The 23106-nt window shown below is 41.2% G+C and overlaps 1 long non-coding RNA gene across 1 annotated transcript in view; it reads left to right on the forward strand.

The window, feature by feature from the left end:
* The window catches only part of cmtm6 (CKLF like MARVEL transmembrane domain containing 6), a 41588-nt gene that overhangs the window by 11602 nt on the left and 6880 nt on the right, over window positions 1–23106 (forward strand). The window contains exons 2-3 of the long non-coding RNA XR_009999800.1: window positions 6816–7006; window positions 22159–22335. This is a non-coding gene — a long non-coding RNA (CKLF like MARVEL transmembrane domain containing 6). The remainder of the gene's footprint in view (window positions 1–6815; window positions 7007–22158; window positions 22336–23106) is intronic.

A 23106-nucleotide genomic window follows, 5' to 3' on the forward strand; every position in this document is an offset into this window, starting at 1 on the left:
ACAAGCTTGCTCCCTCTTCCCTATGACTTTCCCTCACATATTTGTACATGGCTATCATGTCTCCTCTCAGCCTTCTCTTCTGCAGGCTAAACATGCCCAGCTCTTTAAGCCGCTCCTCATAGGGCTTGTTCTCCAGACCCTTAATCATTTTAGTCGCCCTCCTCTGGACGCTTTCCAGCTTGTCAACATCTCCCTTCAACTGTGGTGCCCAAAATTGGACACAGTATTCCAGGTGTGGTCTGACCAAGGCAGAGTAGAGGGGGAGCATAACTTCCCTGGATCTAGACGCTATTCCCCTATTGATGCAGGCCAGAATCCCATTGGCTTTTTTAGCAGCCGCATCACATTGTTGGCTCATGTTTAACTTGTTGTCCACAAGGACTCCAAGGTCTTTTTCGCACACACTGCTGTCAAGCCAGGCGTCCCCCATTCTGTATCTTTGATTTCCATTTTTTCTGCCGAAGTGAAGTATCTTGCATTTGTCCCTGTTGAACTTCATTTTGTTAGTTTCGGCCCATCTCTCTAGTCTGTCAAGATCGTTTTGAATTCTGCTCCTGTCTTCTGGAGTGTTAGCTATCCCTCCCAGTTTTGTGTCGTCTGCAAACTTGATGATCGTGCCTTCTAACCCTTCGTCTAAGTCGTTAATAAAGATGTTGAACAGAACCGGGCCCAGGACGGAGCCCTACGGCACTCCACTTGTCACTTCTTTCCATGATGAAGACGACGCATTGGTGAGCACCCTTTGGGTTCGTTCGCTTAGCCAATTACAGATCCACCTAACCGTAGTTTTGTCTAGCCCACATTTTACTAGTTTGTTTGCCAGAAGGTCGTGGGGGACTTTGTCGAAGGCCTTACTGAAATCCAGGTACGCTACATCCACAGCATTCCCTGTATCGACCCAACTCGTAACTCTATCGAAAAAAGAGATCAGATTAGTCTGGCATGACTTGTTATTGGTAAATCCGTGTTGACTATTAGCAATGACCGCATTTGTTTCTAAGTGTTCGCAGACCACTTCCTTAATGATCTTTTCCAGAACTTTGCCTGGTATTGATGTGAGGCTGACCTGACTTGCTGCTCTTTTGTTTCTTTACAGTGTTAATCTCTCCTGACCAGATACACCATATTCCTAAATTACTGGGGGTGGGGGGTGGGATTAGGAGTGACTTGAGAAACTGCAAGTCGCTTCTGGTGTGAGAGAACTGGCAGTCTGCAAGGACGTTGCCCAGGTGATGCCTGGATGTTGGATGTTTTGCCTTGTGGGAAGCTTCTCCCATGTTCCCGCATGGGGAGTTGGAACTGATAAAGGGAGCTCACCCACTCTCCCTGGATTCGAACTGCTGACCTGTTGGTCAGCAGTCCTGCCGGCACAAGGGTTTAATCCACCTGGGACTCCTAAATTACTTTTAATGTGCATATGAACATCTGTTACAGTTCTTGTAGATGTCCACAAGAGGGAGGTAACAGACTTCTCAGCTGCATTAAACACTGTTCTAGTGTTAAGTGCATTCTAAAGAACATATAACGTAGATCAGTTTGTGCTGCATTTTGTCAGAAGAGTTGGAAAGATATTCTCAAGGCATGGTTGTGAACTAGCAATGGTATAAAGCTCTTTCATATATTGTATATATTCTTTACTATCTCCCAATGCAAGTAGCCTGATGTGACGACTGAGAACATGTGACTTGTCTAAGGTTGCCCAGACAATTTGCAAGTAGGGAATTGAACTCTGGTCTCCCTAGCCCAGTGTTCAAATGCTATACCATGCTCCATACCTGATGAGAAATTCAGAAAAGTAGTTGTATAGTAACATTATTCTGTACAGTAATGGGTTGAATTATTACATTCCTAGCCTAGCTCCTGTAAGAAAACAGGAAAAAATTGCAGCATCACAAAAATTCTATACCCATATTATCTCAGCATTTGATAAATGGTAGGATTCATTTCACTTGGCCCATTATGTTTCAACACTTTTCCCCAAAGCACAACTACATTCTAATTTTAAATTAAATACAGTGTGCAGTCAGTGCTATTTTTCCATCCATATGCTGGCTTTTTATCTTTAACAATTCTATCTTCTAAAATGTCATCTCTAGGTAATTATAAAATAACTTCCTACTTATCCCCCATGGATGCATATCAGTATAAGTTGCACTGGCTTTATTAGATAAAAACAGCTTGAGCTGGGCGGGGGGCATTTTTCCGATGACACACCTAGGAACTATAGGCAACACACTAGTGTGTCTCGACACAGTTTGGAAAGCTCTGGAAAGGAAAAAAAAATACAGTCAGTCTTCAAGTTACAAACAACCGACTTACAAACCACTCATAGTTAACAATGGGGCTGAGACAACAAGAAGTGAGAGAAATCTACCAGCCAGGGAAATCCACTCCTGAAAGAGTTATCATGGGGAAAAGGTGGTCTCCACTGAAGCTTTCTCACCAATCCTTGTTTCCATAACAAGCCAAATTGTTCAAAATCCAATTTTCACATGGACAGAAAAAGTGAGGTGAAATCTTCTGAACAAGGGCATAGACAGCAAAACAAGCACCATAGGGGTGTGAATCGATTCCTATTGTCTCCAAATATATGTAGGCTGGACTTAACACTTTTAAAATGAACCTGTTCCTAAATAATAATAATAATAATAATAATAATAATAATAATAATAATAATAATAATAATAATAATAGCAGCTTTATTTATATCCCGCCCCTCTCCCTGAGGGGACTCGCACAGCTCACAACATGTAACAGTAAACAATGTAACAATATAAACAAAATAAAATGGATAATAATATAAACCCCACTTTCCTGACTAAACAGAACAAACTCCAGCCTTGGAGATGGTAAGGTATCACAACTCCCATCAGCTCTAGTTGTGATGCCTAATGAGGAGGAATCAGGAGTTGTCATCTAGCATCTGGAGGGCTACATGAAAAGACATGGAGAGTCGCATTCGGCCCATGGGCCTTGAGTTTGACACATGTGCCCTAGACCAATGAACCATTTGGATTTTGTATAAAGTGCATAAATCAGGGGATGCACCTACACTATTCAGAATGATGAAGTTGAGATCACTTTAACTGCCATAGCTCAATGCTATAGAATTGTAGGAATTGTTTTACAAAGACTTGAGTCTTTTCTGCCAAAGAAGGCCTGTGTCTCACCAAACTACAAATCTCAGGATGCCATAGCATTGAGGCTTGGCACTTGAAGTGCTGTCAAACTGCATTCATTCTACAGCAGGCATGGGCAAGCTCCGGCCCTCCAGGTGTTTTGGACTTCAACTCCCACAACAAGCCAAACTGTTCAAAATCCAAGGTGAGGTGAAATCTTCTGAATGGGGGCACAGACAGCAAAACAAGCACCATAGTGGTGTGAACACTTTCCTATGCTCTCCAAATTTATACATGCTGGAGCTACCCTTTCCTACTGACATAAAAATTCAACTTAAGAACAAACCTACAGAACAAACCTATCTTGTTAGCAACCCAAGGGATTCCTGTACTTTGTATTACCTGTAATCCACTTTGAGAAGCTGGAAAATATGCTTGGGAAAGTTTTATGTAATTCACTAACAGTGAGCTAATGTGATACACTAACCTGAGTTCTGGATATAGAGCTCCAATCAAATGCTGCCTATTCACAATTCATTACTAAACTTATTAATAAACCAGCCTACCATATACTCTTGGAATAATAAAATAGGATGTCAGCTCCAGTCCCATATAAATTATGGCAGCTTCCTTGGGGCCACATGTACCTGTGAGAAATATACTTGGCTGGAGTTACACTTTAAAAATGTATTGGTTCCGACTTGACATACAAATTCAACATAAGAAAAAATCTACATTACCTATCTTGTTTGTAGCTTAAGGACTGATCTGATCCCAGGTTCCCTGCTTTAAACTTGATTATATGAGTCTGCACTGGCAGATAATCAGGGATAAACAGAAATCCTAGGATCAGAACTTGGGATACAGGGCCTGTCTGGAAGGACCCTGAGAGATATACTTAGAGATATCTCAGAAGTGCCAAAACCACTACTGAGGATGCCTTGCTTTAGAATAATAGAATCATAGAGTTGAAGAGACCTTGTGGGCCATCCAGTCCAACCCCTGCAAAGAAGCAGGAAATAGCATTCAAAGCACCCCCGACAGATGGCCATCTAACCTCTGCTTAAAAGCCTCCAAAGAAGGAGCCTCCACCACAGTCCGAGGCAGAGAGTTCCACTATTGAACAGCTCTCACAGTTAAGTTCTTCCTAATGTTCAGGTGGAATATCCTTTTCTGTAGTTTGAAACCATTGTTCCATATCCTAGTCTGCAGGGCAGCAGAAAACAATCTTGCTGCCTCCTCCCTATGACTTCCCCTCACACATTTATCATGTCTCTTCTCAGCTTTCTCTTCCGCAGGCTAAACATGCACAGCTCTTTAAGCTGCTCCTCATAGGGCTTGTTCTCCAGACACTTGATCAGTTCAGTCGCCCTCCTCTGGACACAGTCATAGAAAACTACGAAAGACAAGGGTCAACATAAGGCCACTTACAATAAAATAGGATGTCGGCTCCTGTTCGATACAAGTTAGGGCAGCTTGGGAAATAATATTAATAATAATATTTGTTATACTTATTTGGCTGGAGTGACACTTAGAAAATGTATTTGTTCTGACTTGACATACAAATTCAACAGAAGAACAAAACTACATCACCTATGTTGTTCATAGGTTGGGGACTGCCTAGTCATGAGCAAAGTTAGGCCCTCCAGGTGTTTTGGACTTCAACTCCCACAATTCTTGGCCTCAGGCCCCTTCGTTTTCCCCCTCAGCCACTTAAGCTGAGTCCAGCCTACATATATTTGGAGACAATAGGAATGGATTCACACCCCTATGGTGCTTGTTTTGCTGTCTATGCCCCTGTTCAGAAGATTTCACCTCACTTTTTCTGACCATGTGAAAATTGGATTTTGAACAATTTGGCTTGTTATGGAAACAAGGATTGGTGAGAAAGCTTCAGTGGAAGCCCCTTTTCCCCATGATAACTCTTTCAGGAGTGGATTTCCCTGGCTGGTAGATTTCTCTCACTTCCTGTTGTCTCAGCCCCATTGTTAACTATGAGTGGTTTGTAAGTCAGTTGTTTCTAACTTGAAGACTGACTATATATTTTTTCCTTTCCAGAGCTTTCCAAACTGTGTCAGGACACATTAGTGTGTTGCCTATAGTTCCTAGGTGTGTCATCTGAAAAATGCCCCCCGCCCAGCTCAAGCTGTTTTTATCTAATAAAGCCAGTGTAACTTATACCGATATGCATCCATGGGGGATAAGTAGGAAGTTATTTTATAATTTATTTATAATAATTTATTATAATTTATTTTATAATTAAGGAGCCCCGGTGGCGAAGTGAGTTAAAGCACTGAGCTGCTATACTTGCAGACCGAAAGGTCCCAGGTTCAAACCCCAGGAACGGCGTGAGCGGCCGCTGTTAGCTCCAGCTTCTGCCAACCTAGCAGTTCGAAAACATGCCAATGTGAGTACACCAATAGGTACCGCTCTGGCGGTAAGGTAACAGCGCTCCATGTAGTCATGCCGGCCACATGACTTTGGAGGTGTCTACGGACAACGCCGGCTCTTCGGCTTAGAAATTGAGATGAGCACCAACCCCCAGAGTCAGACATGTCTGGACTTAACGTCAGGGGAAACCTTTACCTTTACCTTTATTTTATAATTACCTAGAGATGACATTTTAAGAGATAGAATTGTTAAAGCCAGCATATGGATGGAAAAATAGCACTGACTGCTCACTGCATTTAATTTAAAATTAGTATGTAGTTGTGCTTTGGGGAACAGTGTTGAAACATAATGGGCCAACTGAAACGAATCCTACCATTTATCAAATGCTGAGATAATATGGGTATGGAATTTTTGTGATGATGTAATTTTTTCCTGTTTTCTTACAGGAGTGAGGCTAGGAATGTAATAATTCAACCCATTACTGTACAGAATAATCTCTATATATAAAAGAGTGATGGAATACCGGCGACCAACAAAACAACAAAACTAAACACCCCACAACCTCGAAAATTGACAGCACGACACCTCATCCACGCCTCTAGGTTGTTACAACAAAAAGAAAAGAAAAATAAAGTCCCAATTAGAGGGAGAGGAATAATTGTTTTTATCCAATTGCTGCCAGTTAGAAGGCTAAGCTCCGCTCACTTGGTCTCCTAGCCACCCAATCAGCCCAGGGAACAGGCAGAGTTAGGTCTCACTGCCTATAAAATACAGATTATCAGATTTGAACTGGATTATATGGCAGTGTAGACTCAAGGTCTTTCCACACAGCTATATAACCAATTTATAATCTCATATTATCTGCTTTATGAGCACCAACCCCCAAAGTCAGACACGACTGAACTTAATGTCAGAAGAAAACCTTTACCTTTTACCTTAACTTCCACCAATTCCTCAATACTTTATTTCCCATACCACCATACTTCGCCACAGCAACGCGTGGCCGGGCATAGCTAGTGTTACTATACAACTACTTTTCTGAATTTCTCATCAGGTATGAAGCATGGTATAGTATTAGAAGGGGGAGTTGAAGTCCAAAACACCTGGCGGGCCCAACTTTGTTCTCGCCTGTACTAGTGTATACACCAAGCCTGGGTAAACTTGGGCCCTCCAGCTGTTTTGGACTTCAACTCCCACAATTCCTAACAGTCGGTCTTCCTCCTCCTCCTGGAGGCTATGGCATCTCCCTCCCTCCCTCCCTCCTCGTTCAGGGCGGGACCGCCTTTCCCTTTCGCTTTCTTGCAGGACCTGCTGCTGCGTCGTCGTCTCCTCCTCGTCGCCGTCCCTTCTCAGCCATGGAGAACGGAGGCCGGGTCTATGAGGCGACCACGCTCCCGGCCGAGCAGCCCCCTCAGGGGAAGGCGCCCCGCTGCTGCCCCGGGTGGGCCCTCAACCGCCTCCAGCCTATACGGCTCTTCCTGAAGGTCTCCCAGCTGGTAGGTCCGGCGCCCTTTCCCTTTCCCTTTCCTCTTCTTCCTGTGGCCTTTCTTTCTCTCTTCCTCCCACTTCAGCCCAGTCCTTTTGGGCAGACCAGAGGTGTGTTTTGGCGCCTTCACGCGCCCCTCATGAGTGTCCAAGAGGTTTCTCAGGAGAGGCCCTTTTACCATATTCCAGGGTTATCAGTGCCATTTCTGAATTGATTCTGTCATAAAAACATGGGGAAAGTTTATGAAACCGCCCAAACTTTGTCGAAGGCTTTCATGGCCGGAATCATTGGGTTGTTGTGCATTTGAAGTGATTAATTAAATCACCTCAGAAGTCACCTCAGAAGTGATTAATTAAATCATTCACACTGGCCTCCAACAGGCAAGAGTTCTTTCTTCCACCCTGGACCTTCCACAGATATAAACCGTCCTTGCTTAGGGTTGTTGTATGTTTTCTGGGTCGTATGGCCATGTTCTAGAAGTATTTTCTCCTGTGTTGTCAAAGGCTTTCATGGCCGGGATCACAGGGTTGTTGTATGTCTTTTGGGCTGTGTGGCCATGTTCCAGAAGTATTCTCTCCTGACATTTCGCCCACATCTATGGCATGCCTCACAACGTCTGTGGGCGAAACGTCAGGAGAGAATACTTCTGGAACATGGCCACACAGCTTGAAAGACATACAACAACCCAGTATTCTCTCCTGACGTTTCGCCCACATCTATGGTAGGCATCCTCAGACGTTGTGAGGTATACCTCACGACTTCTGAGGATGCCTGCCATAGATATGGGCAAAACGTCAGGAGAGAATACTTCTGGAACATGGCCATACAGCCCAGAAAACATACAACAACCCTGTGATCCCAGCCATGAAAGCCTTCAACAACACTTCCTTGCTTAGTTTTTTCCAATATACCTCACAACCTCTGAGGATGCCTGCCATAGATGTGGGCAAAACGTCAGGAGAGAATACTTCTGGAACATGGCCATACGGCCCAGAAAACATACAACAGCCCTGTGATCCCAGCCATGAAAGCCTTCAACAACACTTCCTTGCTTAGTTTTTTCCAATATACCTCACAACCTCTGAGGATGCCTGCCATAGATGTGGGCAAAACGTCAGGAGAGAATACTTCTGAAACATGGCCATACAGCCCAAAAAACATACAACAACCCTGTGATCCCGGCCAGGAAAGCCTTCAACAACACTTCCTTGCTTAGTTTTTTCCAATATACCTCACAACCTCTGAAGATGCCTGCCATAGATGTGGGTGAAACGTCAGGAGAGAATGCTTCTGGCACATGGCCATTCAAGCCTGGAAAACTCACGGCAACCTAATTCAACATAGCTTGTGGCACACAAATGAAATTTCTGGAGTATAATAATAAAAAAAACTTCATTTATATCCCACCCTGTCTCCCCGAGGAAACTGTGGGCAGTTTACAACAGATATCAACAAACATTCAACACTGTGAGAAGCTGAACAAAGATAAAAATAAACAACCCCCCCAAATCCCCCCAAAATCCTCATTTATATCACAAATAATTACATATTATTTATAATACTAGTAATATTATATGCAATAATATAATATAAAATCTTATTATAATACATTATTATATTGTACTATATGATTATAGCACAATATATATAATACACTACCAGTACATTATACTATTGGTATTAAATAATACTAGCTGTGCCTGGCCACGCGTTGCTGTGGCGAAGTATGGTGGTATGGGAAATAAAAGTATTGAGGAATTGGTGGTAGTTAAGATAAAGGGTAAAGAGTTTACCTTACATTAAGTCCATTATAAATGGGTTATATAGCTCTGTGGAAGGGCCTTGGGTCTATATAATCCAGTTAAAATCAGATAATCTGTATTTTATAGGAAGTGGGGAAGAGGCCTAAGTCTGCCTGTCCCCTGGGCTGAGTGGGTTGCTAGGAGACCAAGTGGGCAGAGCTTAGCTTTCTAACTGGCAGCAATGGGATAAAAACAATTATTCCTCTCCCTCTAATTAGGAATTGATTTTTCTTTTCTTTTTGTTGTATGAACGTAGAGGCATGGATGAGGGGTTGTGCTGCCAAGTTTAGTGTTTCTGGGATGTGTAGTTTTGTTGTTTTGTCCTAGGCCGAAATTTCATTACCCTTTTATATATATAGATATAAGTTGTAGTATATACAATATAGGTAAAAGTTAAGGTTTTCCCCTAAGTCTAGTCGTGTCTGGCTCTAGAGGTTGGTGCTCACTCCAAGGCCATGTGGCCGGCATGACTGCATGGAGCATTGTTATCTTCCCGCCAGAGCTGTACCTATTGATCTACTTGTATTTGCATGTTTTCAACTGCTAGGTTGGCAGAAGCTGGGGCTAACAGCGGAAGCTCATTCCACTCCCAGGATTCAAACTGCTGACCTTTCAGTCAGCAAGCTCAGCAGCTCAACAGTTTAACCCAAAGTACCATTTGGGGCTCCTTTATATACAATATGCAATATAATATATTACAACATTGAGCCGCAGTGACCCAATGGGTTAAACTCTTGTGCCAGCTGAACTGCTGACCTGAAGGTTAGCTTGCTGATCTGAAGGTTGCCAGTTCAAATCTGTGAGACGAGGTGAGCTCCCATCTGTTAGCTATAGCTTGTAGGGACATGAGAGAAGCCTCCCAGCAGGATGGTAACACATGTGGGCGTCCCCTAGGCAACGTCTCTGCAGACGGCCAATTCTCTCACACCAGAAGTGACTTGCAGTATGTTCTCAAATCGCTTCAGACACAATAAAAATTACAACATTATTGATATTGCATACAATATATTAGCACTGCTACATAACAACTACTTTGAAAGGAAGGACCACACAGTTAAAAATTAGGTCACACTTACACATTATATTGATCTTACCTTATTTAACTATCTGTGTTTGATTCATAAAAACAAAAGTTTTGTCTTGATTTTTAAAAGCCAAACTATTATTTATTTGAGAAATGTATATCCCACCTTTCTAGGAGCACAGACCCGAGGCAGCTACAACGAAACAATTTAAAAATACAGGAACAATGTTACAACAACCCATAAAATCATCAATATTTGGAACAGGAAACATAGTTTAAATCATAGAAACATTAAAACCAAGACAAAAACTCAGAGCTACCCTACAACTTATTTGGCTTAATTGAACGCTTTCTCGAAAAAGGAATGTCTACTAACAACTAACAGAACCCAACCTAAATCGGGTATCCTAACCATACAACCTCGCTACTAAACACATTCTACAGATACAAGGATACAAAACTATAAGCCTCACGTTCTCTCCTTGTTGAGTGTAACTCCTTGGTTTTCTGTTCCCTTAAAAATACTGGCTGTTGGGAATTGTGGGAGTTCAAGTGCAAAACCCCCAGAGGGCCGAAGTTTGCCCATGCCTGGTCTACTGTATGTGTTGGTAGTCTCCTTTCCAGGTATTAACCAGGGCTGATTGAGCTTAGTTTCCACGATCAGAGAAGATATGGTGCCTTATTAGAGCATTTAGGCCTCAGCAGAGCTAGTGCTTGGTAATCCCCAGCAGGTTGGGTTAAATGAGGAAGGTGGCTTCTGAGTAATCGTGTGCTACTCAGTGGCTTTGGGGATTATAAGTACAACTGGGGCATCCCCTGAATGATGAGGCAGAGTAGCAAATGGCTCCCATGCCTCCATGTGCACTCCCAAGTTGAATGAGCGTTTCAGAGATTGCATTGTATTGGAGTATTTTCCCGAATCCCTTCGCCACTATGGCCACTGGATTTTGGGAGTTGTAGTCCAGTCTCCAGGGCACAGTATTCAAAATCCTGAAGAGGGAGAAAATTACTAGCACCTTTCTCATCTCACTGGTATTTAGAGTGCATTTATGTCAGCCCCGAGTTTTCTCTTCACCAAGCTGAACATGATTTCTCCAATTGTTTGTGAGGATACTTTTTGCATAGTGGATTATTCCACACTTAATAGCAATACTGATCCTCCAGAATGAAAAAAATAAGCATGTATTTGGACTAGCCCTTAGGAATTCCGGCCGGCAATCAGGTTTTAAACTATGGTTAAGAAATGTAAACGGGCGGCTTGAGCACCTCACCCAGATAAGCTGAATAGAAAACCATGCTGTATTTGCATGGTACACATTATGAAGCAGAGGACATGGATAGCTTATCTGCCAAAAGGCAACAGTATTATTGCAGCACAGTCCTAGCTATGCCTATTCAGGACTGAAGAGTTAGGCCTATCCACATTGCCATACAATCCAGTTTCCGAATCCAGTGAAGACTCATATAATCCAGTACAAAGCAGATCATCTGGATTTGGAAACTGGATTATATGGCAGTATAGATCCAGGCACAGTCTACAACTGATTGTCAAAGTGTGTGGTGTCATTTAAAGCACATTTTAAAGCACAGGAAGGGAGAACCAAATCTTTCAATTTCTGTATTTTTCCATGTGAAAAATAATATATTTTTTTAATAATATGAGAGGGGGGTAGTCACTTAAGTCTGTTGAAACAAAAAATGCATCTACACTGTAGGATTAGCATAGTTTGGCACCACTTTAACTGCCATGGCTCAGTTTATAAATTGTTGGCCTTCTCTGCCAAATAGTGTTGATGACCCAAATCACAATTTCCATGATCCCATATCATTGAGCCCCCAGTGGCGCAGTGGGTGAAACTGCTGAGCTGCTGAATTTGCTGACCGAAAGGTCGGCGGTTCGAGTCTGGAGAGCGGAGTGAGCTCCTGCTATTAGCCCCAGCTTCTCCCAACCCAGCAGTTCGAAAACATGCAAATGTGAGTAGATCAATAGGTACCATCCCGGCAGGAAGGTAACGGCACTCCATTCAGTCATGCCGGCTACATGACCTCAGGGGTGTCTACGGACAATGCCGGCTCTTTGGCTTAGAAATGGAGATGAGCACCAACCCCCAGAGTCTAGACTTAATGTCAGGGGAAAATCTTTACCTTTATATATATCATTGAGATGTGGCAGTTAAAGTGGTGTCAAGCTTCATTAATTCTACAGTGTAGATGCACCCAAAGTCTTGTGGCACTGTAAAGCCTAATATATTTTATTTAATTATAGTATAAATATTTTTCTTGCAGTCCCATTTCACAAGCATCAGACTAAATAGGCTGGGAAATGGTTGGTTTGTTAGTTTGTAAGGGACCACACTTTTTTTGTGCTTTTTCATCATGCATTACATTCATCATTACATTCCACAATGCTCCTTTGTTTTAATTGCTACCTTTGATTCAAAAGGGGATATAGAAAATATTAGGAAGGATGTTACTGTAATCCAGAGGTATTGTTCTCTCAATATCAACCTGGGAGGTTGGAGATTACATGGTGCCACAAAGGTTTTCTTTATTATCTTGTGTTTGTGCTTCTCCACTTCTTTTCATATATTTAGTTTCATTACCATTTGCAACAAAAATGAAACAGGAGCTGAGGGTTTGTGAAAGAAAACAAGCTTATTTTTACCTTTGTTTTTCCAATTGTAAATGATCTAAAGCAGACAATTAATGACAAATCAAGCCCTCTACTGCATTTCATTATGTTCCTCTTTTCCTTGACCCTATCATGGCAGAGGTCTGTAGATAATTTTTGGTTTCTGTCTACCTGTCTCTCGGATTGGTGCAAAGTTGTGGCCCATTTAGCTCTGTCTGTAGTAATGGGCTAGATACTGGGAAAACGAGCCTTTTAGTTTTTGAAATAAATAGGGTTATTGAATTCATTAGCTTGCTAAATTGGCTTTCTGAAGAGTCAATTTGTTTATTTAAGGTGCCGTATTTCTTCCTTGCCCTTGGTCATATCTGTCAAAATTCATCCAGTCCCACACAGTCTTTCTTAGTAGGAGCATGTTTGTGTAGTATTTCTCAAAATATACTGATCTGTTCTGTACCTGCTTTAAAGATACCAGATTCTGTCTGATATCCCATCGCTTCTTCCTGTGGTGTATTTATATCGGGGGGGGGGGGGGACCTTTGATTATGATATTGGACTGCAACTCCCAGGATTCCATCATTGGCTTTGTTGACAAGAGCTATTGAGAGTTGTATCTAACAGTGTCTGACTGCATGATTCTCAATCCTGGTATAAATCCTGCTTAATACTGCCTTAAATGTTTTACTAAGTACAAACTGGCATTGTGTGTGTGTGTGTGTGAGAGAGAGAGAGAGGGAGGGAGGGAGGGAGGGAGGGAGAGAGAGAGAGAGAGAGAGAGAGAGAGAGAGAGAGAGAGAAAGAGAAAGAACTTACAATCAGAATAATTTATTTCATAGAAGTTCTTCCTGCAACAAGGTGCCTAATATGAGAATCAAGACCTGTCTCTGAGGAGCAACTTCATGCCAATTGAGAATTATCATACGTAGTTGCTCTTGTTTATATTGGTATTTTTGAGTCCAACTCTAGTTCATGAAAGTTTATGTTGTAAATAATAATTTGTGAGATTTTAAGGATGTTACAGGAGTCTTGGGGTACATTTGCACTGTAGAATTAATACAGTTTAACACCACGTTAATTGCCATGGCTCAATGCTATTGGAAGCCTGAGATTTGTAGTTTGGTCAGCTAACAGCACTATTTGGAAGAGAAAGCTAAAATCTGGTAAAACTACAACACCTAGGATTCTGTAGCATTGAGCCATGGCAGTTAAGGTAAAGGTAAAGGTTTCCCCCTTGATGATAAGTATGGTCGTAACTGACTCTGGTGGTTGGAGCTCGTCTCCATTTTTAAGCTGAAGAGCCAGCATTGTCCATAGACACCTGCAAGGAGCGCCATTGCCTTTCCGTCAGAGGAGTACTTATTGTTCTACTCATATTTGCAACTACGAGGTTGGCAGAAGTTGGGGCTAACAGCAGGAGCTCACCCCATTCTCACAAGTGATTCAAATGATCACAGGAACGTTCCCTCTAGGTAGCTGTGAACTGTTTTGGTTTAGCATCAGAGAAAATGCACAGTATGGCTTTATGGTCTCTGAATCTTTCCTGAGTTGAATTTTTTTTTGCAAGACATTTCAAAGCAAATGCTTATCCATTTGGCAATTATTTTTTGTAGCAGTTAGTGTTTGTGAAGCTAATTCCAAATCACCTGGTTCACTAGTTCCATAGCTGAAGTCTTGATGTTCCCTACTAGTCCCAGGTTGTTGCTTTTCTTTTATACCTTGTCATGGAAAAAGAAATAACTACATTAAATGTTGCTGTAGACAAGCATCTGTCTTGCCATTCAGTAAAAATGGGGGTGTTTTCAATTAAGTTTTAGCAAAATCATTATAAATGGCAAGCCGAGCCCACCCTAGATCCCAACTGTGTTAAAAAAAAAACAGCTGTCTGATCTACTTGCATGTAAAAAAAAAATGATAGGGATTCCTAAAGATTTGGGACCACATATTTCGTTTTATGGACAGCTGCCATCTACACTTAGCATATTAACTTCTGAACAATTTGTTGCCAAGGAATATCAGGCATTTCTGGAATGTTTCTTTGTGCATCAGAAATTGATTATAGATAAGCAGCACTTTTACACACTTCATTTTATTTTGCAGTTCTTATCAGATAGCTTTAGGATGAAATTCACACATGTTTTTTTCTAACTAATCACTTTGCAAAATACATCCGTCCTACCCTGTCATCAACTTCCTGATATTGCTTAATGTTTTTGTCGCCATGCTGCTGTAGTAATTCTGCACTTACATTACTTCTTCAATGTTGTCATCTTGTTTTTGACAGTAAGTATACTAAATATAAACATATATAAATACAAAACTATAAAATTCTACTCAATACTGGATCACATTCAGATTTAAATAATGTATTTGCATGCATTTTCAGAAGAAAGGTTATAGTAATGTCTGCTGAACACTGCCAAATAAGATATTACTGTATTAAAAATGGCATAGCGCGGCAAGAAATAATCCACAAATACACAAATCAGATATGTGAAATTTAGAGCCCAATATGTGGAGGGCCAATTGTAGGGTTGGAAAGGAGAGCCAGTCTAGTATAGTGGTTTGGACATTGAATTATGAATCTGGAGATCTGGATTTAAATCTCCTCTGGGCCATGGAAACCTTCTTGGTGGCCATGTCAAGTCATACCCTCTGAACTTTTAGGCAAAGACAAACTCTTGTTGGATAAATCTTACCAAGAAAGCCCTGTAGCAAATTCCCCTTAGGGTCCCAATAAGTTAGAAGCAAATTGAAAGCATACAACAGCAGCAACAACAGAAACAATAAATCAGAAGGTGCACCAAGGCCATTTATTTTGCCACTCTTGTCAGAGCTGAGCAACTTCTGGCTTTGGATATAAACTGGAGCAAAAACTTCCTTTATTTTTTTTTTTGCCAGATAGACTTTATCCGACAATGGTACCTTCTTTTCTGTAAATTGTGTATTGCACCATTTCACGGTGTGCTTGATTTTTACTTGTTTTATGCTGCGCAAGATTTGCAAAAAAAAGAGTTTACCTGTATCACATCATGAAGGAAATAACATGTTAAAAGGCACTTGGATAGCTCAGCAAAACTATCCTGAAATAGAACACTTCCTGAAGCAACCCATTGACTGAATGGCAGTTAGGAAATGAAGTCACGTTTGTGCTTTAACACATAGAGCATGGCAGGATGACATTAATGGGATCGTAATCAAAATGCATCAGGTTTTCCTGCATAAAACAATTACAGAGAAACCCGCCAGATTCTTTTTAGGAAAGGAAGTAATGCGAAAACAATCAATTTGTGAAAAAACTGCATCTTTTTATCCTGAATGGCTGAATGTATCCAGGTGAGAAAAGTGTGGAACGATCATAGAAAGACAATGTTGTTGAGATATTCTCATCACATCAAGGCTGTCAGGACTCTCCTGTGTAGGAACAGGAATGATCACACAGCTCCCTGTTTAGGGGAGGACTTTATGGAAAGCCAGTCTTTCCCCCATCATTTTATATGATACTCCCTGTTTAAAAAATATTGAAATGAGAATTCTTTCCAAAAAAGGGAGCGAGCCCATTGTTTATTATAAGATTTCAAAGTGACATACAATAAAATCAATGGAAAGTTAAAAAATGCAAAATGGTTTAGAAATGCACAGCTGCCCAGACATTTTCATTGCTATCTGATATGTACCGTATATACTCGAATATAAGTCAAATAAAACTTGAGTCAATATGTTTTCCCAGTTTGTTGAGGTAAAATTAGGTTCCTTGGCTTATATTCGGGTCGGCTTATGCTCGAGTATATACGGTAAGTATGCATGGGCTTGCATGTATCTCTCTCTCTCTCTCTCTCTCTCTCTCTCTCTGTGTCTTACTGCATTTAGAAACATGGATTTATTGGTTGACTGATACTGGTTAAGTCTAGCATTAAATCTTCCCCATTTGTGAGATTATGGTGTTGCCTCTGGTTTTGAAGCAAGAAGCTAGTAAGTATTCTGACTTAATAGAGGCTTGACAATAGGAGTACAATACTACTGCTGCATCTGCAGTTTCATTTTCCATGTCTGACAAAATAAGTCTCCTAGACATTTTCTAAGTCTTCTGCCATATTCTTAGACTGGAACTCCATTTCAATACGGGTGACGGTAATCTGTGGTTTTGTGTATACTATACCTCTTCTAAATTCGTATAATGAAATGAAGATGTTTGGGGACAGAACCCCAACATGAAAGTGTTCTTTTATTTTTATTTATTTATTGGACTGCACTCGTTTAACTTTTCCAAGATCTGCCAGAACTGGATTTTTGTGTGAAAGGATTATGCATTAAGTTTAGTTTCTGAAAGCAGATATCTGGAATGAATATGAATTTGGGAATCCAGCTTTTTCATTATAGTTCTGGAGCTCCCTTGTGCTGGCAGGACTGCTGACTGAAAGGTTAGCAGTTCAAATCCAGGGAGTGAGGTGAGCTCCTGTCTGTCAGCTCCAGCTTCCCATGTGGGGACATGAGAGAAGCCTCCCACAGGACGGTAAAACATCAAACATTCGGGCGTCCACTAGGCAATGTCCTTGCAGACGGCCAATTCTCTCACACCAAAAGCGACTTGCAGTTTCTCAGGTCACTTCTGACACACACACAAAAAATTATAGTGCCCAAATCTCCCAGCCAATGATTCAAAGAAGCTGCTTTTTCCAAACTTTGAATCAGAGGTACCTTATTCCTTAATTTCAAGTATATAATTGCTACTGTACACTCTGATTTGTTAGGTCCTAGGTTACTAATCCACACACCACAAAACCAAACAGTTTGTTTGCATGAGTTATTTATCTTGGCTACATTTCTCTGAGCAGGTGGATGCCCCTTCATCCCATACAATAGCAATGTTTAGATCAAGTGGAAATGGGAGATCTGTGGGCTTCTGATGAATGAGTTGCTGTGCCAAAGCAGTGCAATGAGCCCCTGGATAGCCCTGTGCCTACAGTTCTGGCCTGACTGGATGCAAGTGACAGAAAATACAAATCGGTCTGCCCTCTTTTCCCTGCAGGTGTGCAGGAAATAAAGTGGTGTGTGAAAAATAGGTCATGTGAGAATGAGAAACCACATAGTAATGAACCAAAACAAAATAAGATCAGGTTATTGCTGTTCAGTTCTTGGGAAAATAGCTTTTTGAATGTTGTTCTGCTTCCACAAGCAATAGTTCTGATTTAGACTAATGGAGGATAATGCCATCAGTGGTAAATACCTATTAGCTGTGTGCACAGTGGCATCATTTATCTGATCATATACTGTCATTATTGATTCTGGGTGTACGTTTTTGGACTTATTGCATCAATTTTATTGCCAATGGGTGCAACTTACTGTAATTGCTTTCATAACCAATTGTGATTTGTTTTTTAAAAAGGTCTTGCATCATACAGATGGTGTGTGCCGATGTTTGTTTATGTCAGTATGCTCTACCGTGAGTTAGTATGCAGCATAAAAAAGAAACTGTACTTCTGACTAGTCCTTCCCAGGGACGCCTGCACATCTTATTGCAAGTACTGGTTTTTCAGTGAAATCCTGGGAGATGCATTGAATCCTAGAATCATAGAATCATAGAATAGTAGAGTTGGAAGAGACCTCATGGGCCATCCAGTCCAACCCCCTGCTAAGAAGCAGGAAATCGCATTCAAAGCACCTCCGACAGATGGCCATCCAGCCTCTGCTTAAAAGCCTCCAAAGAAGGAGCCTCCACCACGGCCCGGGGGAGAGAGTTCCACTGTCGAACAGCCCTCACTTATTGTATTGTGTTAGGCTACTTGTCCATTTGTTTTGTATTGTTTACACAGATTGGCAGTGACGTTCAGTGGATTTCAGACAAGAGTTTTTCTTATACCTTTCTGGGCATATGTCAAAGAATAAACCTGGAACTTTTTACATTCAAAGCATTTGCATTGCCTTCCATAATGGCTCAGCTTTGTGGCTGGCTAAACTATAAACTATAAAACTATAAAGTCAATTGGTATTGTTTTGGGAGAGCCTGGTAGGGAGCTTTAGTGCTTTTCACAAATTATCACTGATTTTAATATATAGTTTTAGGGGCCTTCAACTATATTATTGGCTTAACTATCTGTACTATAAAAGAAGCATACCTATTTTAATCACATGCAATCTACATTGGATGCCGGTGTGATGTAGTGATTTGAGCATTTGACTATGACTCTGGAGACCAGGATTCAAATCCCCGCTCAGCTATGGAAATCTACTGAGTGATCTTGGACAAGTCACAATCAGCCCCTTTCAGAGGAAGGCAAAGGCAAACCACTTCTGAACAAATCTTGTCAAAAATTCCCCATGATAGATTTGCCTTAAGGTCACCATAAATCAGAAATAACTTGGAACACACATAATAACAATAGCAAACAATCATTTGTGGCTGTGGGAGCTTGTGACCAAAACTGAGAGTAGTTGATTATATTTATTCCAGAAATTATTAGATTAGTATGTAGTTTTAAGAAATGCATCACTAATAAATTCAGGTCTGCAAAAAAAATTCATTTAGTTCTGTGCAAGACAAGCTCATTTTGACATTGACTAGCTGCTAGGAATTTAGTGCTCGTTTCTAATGGATGTCAAGCACTTCTGTGTGCCATTTGAAATCTATTCCAAAGAGCAGTGGTACATACTAGAATTTTGCCAGACAGTTTATGGATTTCTTTTTGTGTTTTTCCTGAAGTTGATGGACTTCTATAGCAATTCAGACTTAATGGCTCCTGGTGAATGTGTTTTGAAGCAGAGTCACAGAACAATTTATATATGATTCCTTTTGTTTTTGTGCAACAGCAAAACAAAAAAGTTCAAAAGTTGAAAGAAAAACAAAACATGAGTCATGTTGTCCTATCAGACATATGTAAAGAGATAAGGCAAGAGACTTACAATGAAGTAGTCAGTCTATGGTGATTTACAGTAAGGGTAAAAATGCTTCTTTAAACCATGTCATAGTTTAAACCAGTGTAGTGCAGTGGTTTGAACATCAGGTACCTTGAGTGGGTCATACTCCCAGTCCCAGGAAACCTGGTGATAGGTTTGCCTTAAAGTCGCCTTTACTGTACTTGGAAATGACTTGAACATACACAACAATAACAACAACAACATGACAAATGGATTAACATGATAAAATGCAGGATGATTATAAAACAAAAAACAAACAAACAAAACCTCAGCCACCCATGATAGAATTTTTAAAAAGCAGCTTATGGTAAAACTATGGAAAGTGCTTATATTTCTAATATGTCAGATAATATGGAAGAGTACCAAAGGCACATGGCACTAAAGTCTTCTTTATACGACAGCCTGCATATGTTTGTGCACACAGAACTCGAAAAGTCAATTAACTTGAAATTTTGACACAACGTTGCATTCTAATACACACATGTTTTTAGAGTAAAATGAGTTTGGGGAGGGAGAACCACGGATAATGGGATATTCATTTCATTTCACATAGACATAGCAACGCGAGGCAGGGAATTGAATTGAATGATGTATTTTCTCAGTGAATCTATGTCCGCTACAATACTTTTATTTACTTTTACATTTATTACATATCATACTGAGCCACAGCGAAGCGTGGCCGGGTTTAGCTAGTTAATATATGAAGCAAGAGAACCTCTCTAGAGAGTGTTGTGTTCCTTCAAGTGATATCCAACTTACGGTGACGCTATAATGGGGCTTTCTTGGCAATATTTGTTCAGAGATGGTTGCCTTTGCCATCCTTTGAGGCTGAGAGAGCGTGACATTCCCGAGGACACCCAGTGGATTTCCATGGCTGAATGAGGATTCAAACCCTGGTCCCCATAGTCAAATGCTCAAATCCATACACCACATTGACAAGATACCACCACTAAAAGGACTCATATAAGAATATGGAGCAACTGCAGCAGTTTGACATTATCAATGTGTGCTTAGAGTTATGAAGATGAAAATAATGTTTGCTTTGTCTTCAATATAATAATGTAATATATTATAGATGTAAAAATGAAACTAATTATTAAGACACTCTCTCCACTTGGTAACACTGTGTGCTCAAGATATGAAGCACATTTTTGTGTAAGAATTGCCTAACGTGGAGCTGTTTATTCCAAAGAAATGACACTCTGCAGCTGACTTGTGATAACATGCCACAATATCTATTTTTCTGGTTCTTTGAGGTATTTCCAAGCTTGCCATTACAGCTGCAGGGGAAATGAATGTCTGGAAACTCCCTAATAGCTATATGTGTCTTTTTAGATGAGAATAGCAACATTTCCCCCAGTTTGGACATTACTGTTTTTCTCCCTTCACAATTCATCTGCTGCTTTCAAATATGTGTTTTTCTCTATATATTTTCTTAAGCTGTATTCGCTTCAGTAGCTTATCATGCTGAAAGCCATTTATCCCTGTATGTCTCCTGCTTTCCTGAGCCGTGTGTTTGTGACAGAGAGTGAGAAAGAGAAGCAAAGGCTTAGTTTAAGAGGCATCACTTGCCTGAGAGTGAGAATGCAAGTATTACAGAAATTTTAAAACTGTGGGAGCAGGGAATGAGTATGGCTGAATGGAAACAGTTGTGGCAAATGTGCTTAGAAGATGTGTTTTGGGGTGCATCTATGCCAGGCATAGGCAAACTAAGGCCCCGGGGCTGGATGTGGTCCCCAAGGTGCTTACCTCAGGCCCTCCTCATTTACCTTGTCCTCTTGGCATAAGGACACGGCAGCCCACAGCAGCTGAGAGCCATCTGGAGTGCTCTTAGCAACCGCATGTCTCGCCTTCCTCCCAGCATAAGGACGGTGTGAGCGGCCCCATCCTTATGCTGGGAGGACTGCACACGACAGATGAGAGACCTCCAGAGCACTCTCAGCCGCTGCCTGTCTTGCTTTCTTCCTGTCATAATGCCAAGAGGACAGCCTAAGGATCAGTGAGGAGAATCAGGGCAGTTGCCATGTGTCCCATCTTCCTCCCAACATAAGGATGGGGCAAGCAGCCCTGTCCTTATGCTGTGAGGACAACCTGAAGATGATCCCGACCCTGGCCTTGCCTTGCAGGCCTGTGCCCACCCAGCATGTGACTAGCCCCACTCCCTCTCGGCCAGGCCCACAATGTGGCCCCAAGGCAAAAAAGTTTGCCCATGCCTGATCTATGCCATGGAATAAATGCAGCCTGACACCACTTTAACTGCTATGGCTCAACACTGTGGGATCATGGAAGGTGTGGTTTCACAAGATCTTTAGCCTTCTCTGCTAAAAACTGCTGGTGCCCTCACCAAGCTAAAAATCCCAGCATTCCATAGCATGGAGCCACGACAGTTGAAGTGGTGTCAGACTACATTTATTCTACAGCGTAGATGTCGCCTTGAACTCTCTTGGTAAAATCTGGGAAAATCCCACCCTCAATCTAAGTCTCATTGCTGAGAGAAAGAACATTTTGAAGAACATATCTTATGCCTTCCTTCCTCAACCTTCTAGATGTCTTGACCCACAACATGCAACTCCAAATAGGCACAGATGGTGGGTTGTAGTGCAGTACATCTACAAGTCTTTTGGGGAAAGCTGTCTTGACAATGATTGTAGAAACCAATGGGGACAAAACTGATAAACCAGAGGGCTTTCATTTATAGGACATTTCATAGGCTTACATAGGGATAAGAAATGCTTTGCAATTTATTGACTGTTCTAGTTGAGCAGCTAGTGATCTTTTCTCCCTTCTTCCAACAGTTGCTGTCCTTCCTAGCCTTTGTCTGTGAAGAAGTCGTGCCCGAATGCACCAACTGTGGTGGACTTTACTTCTTTGAGTTTGTCAGCTGCAGTGCCTTCCTTTTGTGCCTCGCGATCCTCATCATATATTGCACTCCTTTGTACAAGAGGACAGGGAAGAACATAACAGAGCTTTTGGTAAAGATGGGTAAAATCTTTGGTAAAGAGTTTGTTAACAATCCTGTGTGTGCTGAAGATCCCTCAACCTAACCTTGCTTTGTTGTTTTCCCCCTTAAAGGGCCCAGGAAAAGTTGCCCTTTGGACAGTCCAAACATGTAGTGACAACTGAAAATATTTCATGTCAATAGACTGAGAGAATTATACCTGCGAGCTATAGAACTTGTCCAACAAGGAATAGTTATGGTGCCTTATTTTAAAGGCGTTTGTCCCTTTGCAGGAGCAAGGGAATTCCTTAGGTGTTCTACATCTCTTATACTGTGAATGTCATAATTGATAACTTTGTGGAATCAGTCAACATTGAAATGAAGGATGACATGTTAATTCAGTAATAGGGAGATTTGTAAGCTGGGTTGTTGCAAGTTTTCTGGGCTGTATGGATATGTTCCAAAACATGGCCATACAGCCTGGAAAACTCATAAAAACCTAGTTATTCCAGCCATGAAAGCCTTTGACAACACGATATGTAAGCTCTTTGTATTCCAGCATCTTTTACTGTCCAGATGTTCTATGCCAGTAAATACTAGTTGATTGACAGGAGATAGTCTGAGAAATAGGAGTGAGTGAAGAATATGCAAGAGCTCATAGCCTGTCATGTTTTGTTATTTGTGTAGGCTTACAAAGGCATTTTTATTCACAGAGGTGACAGGTTAAATTGCTTTTCAAACAACTGTATCTAATACCTGTTTCATTCTCCTTTATTCCAAGGGCAGATTTTCCACATCTAAATTT

The sequence above is a fragment of the Anolis carolinensis genome, chromosome 6, assembly GCF_035594765.1.
Source record: "Anolis carolinensis isolate JA03-04 chromosome 6, rAnoCar3.1.pri, whole genome shotgun sequence".
Taxonomy (NCBI): Eukaryota; Metazoa; Chordata; class Lepidosauria; order Squamata; family Dactyloidae; genus Anolis; species Anolis carolinensis.